Source organism: Chrysochloris asiatica, unplaced genomic scaffold (assembly GCF_000296735.1).
Source record: "Chrysochloris asiatica unplaced genomic scaffold, ChrAsi1.0 scaffold00012, whole genome shotgun sequence".
NCBI lineage: Eukaryota > Metazoa > Chordata > Mammalia > Afrosoricida > Chrysochloridae > Chrysochloris > Chrysochloris asiatica.
Window position 1 is genome coordinate 28822290 of NW_006408530.1, and position 1061 is coordinate 28823350.

Below are 1061 nucleotides of genomic sequence, written 5' to 3' on the forward strand. Positions count from 1 at the left end.
TTCCTGTAGAACCCATGAATCTTTTTTTTAACCTAACTACAATTTTAATTTCTTACTTCCTTCAGTGGTTATTATCATCTTTCCAACTTGATGGTATGCTCCCTGAGATATTTTGGTTTTGTTCCTATTTTATTCTTTGTAATTTAACCCAGTGTTGTTATAGAGTAGATATTTCAAAAAGTATCTATACAAAGAGGAACAAAAGAAAGAAGTCCCAAGGCAATGTAAATTGCAATTACTTACATACATCTGAAAAATTAAAATCCAAATTCAGAATCCATTTTCAACTGGAATTCAACTTTTACTCATTTATATAGTATTTCTGAAATTTTAATTTGCAGAATAATTATAAAGGAATGCAGTTAGGTAGGTCAAGATCAGTTAGATATTATCCATATTCCTGGCATCTTGAAATTAATTCCTCATCACATTGGAACCAAACCATCATCATTATAAACTGTAAATAGAGGTTGTTTATAGTCAGAAATCACTGAACCCACAAAGATTCACAAACCTAACAGTTGACCGGAGTCAACAACACTGTTTCAAAATATTATTAAAGGTGATATATCTGACAGTTATAATAATATGCAGAAAAATCAAAAGAAGAATATCTTAGACTTTAGAACTGCTACTGCCATGTGCAGTTGAGTAGGTTCTGATTCATAGTGACCCTGTAGAGGATTTCCAAGGCTGAAAATCTTAAAGGGAGCGGAAATCTTCATCTTTTTCCTGCAAAGTGGCTGGTGGATTTGAACTATTGACCTTGCTAGTTTAGCAGCCCAATTTGCAACTGCTCCGCAAGAGAAAGATGAGGCTTTCTGCTCCCGTAAAGATTTATAGCCTCAGAAACCCTATGCAGGGTCACTATGAGTCGGGACCAACTCCATGATACTTAACAACAATGCTACCAGGTGGCTTTTGTTGTTGTTGCTATGTGCCATCAGTCAGTTCCAACTTATAACTATCCTATATTGGGTGTCCAAAGAGCAGTTGCAGTGTTTAAACCACAGACCTTGTGGTTACTTATTGTTGTTGTTGTTGTCAGGTGCCATCGAGTC

The 1061-nt window shown here is 35.4% G+C and overlaps 1 protein-coding gene across 1 annotated transcript in view; it reads right to left on the minus strand.

Annotated features, from left to right (window-relative positions):
• The window catches only part of THSD7B (thrombospondin, type I, domain containing 7B), a 904077-nt gene that overhangs the window by 226461 nt on the left and 676555 nt on the right, over window positions 1–1061 (minus strand). The gene's annotated exons all lie outside the window — the stretch shown is intronic.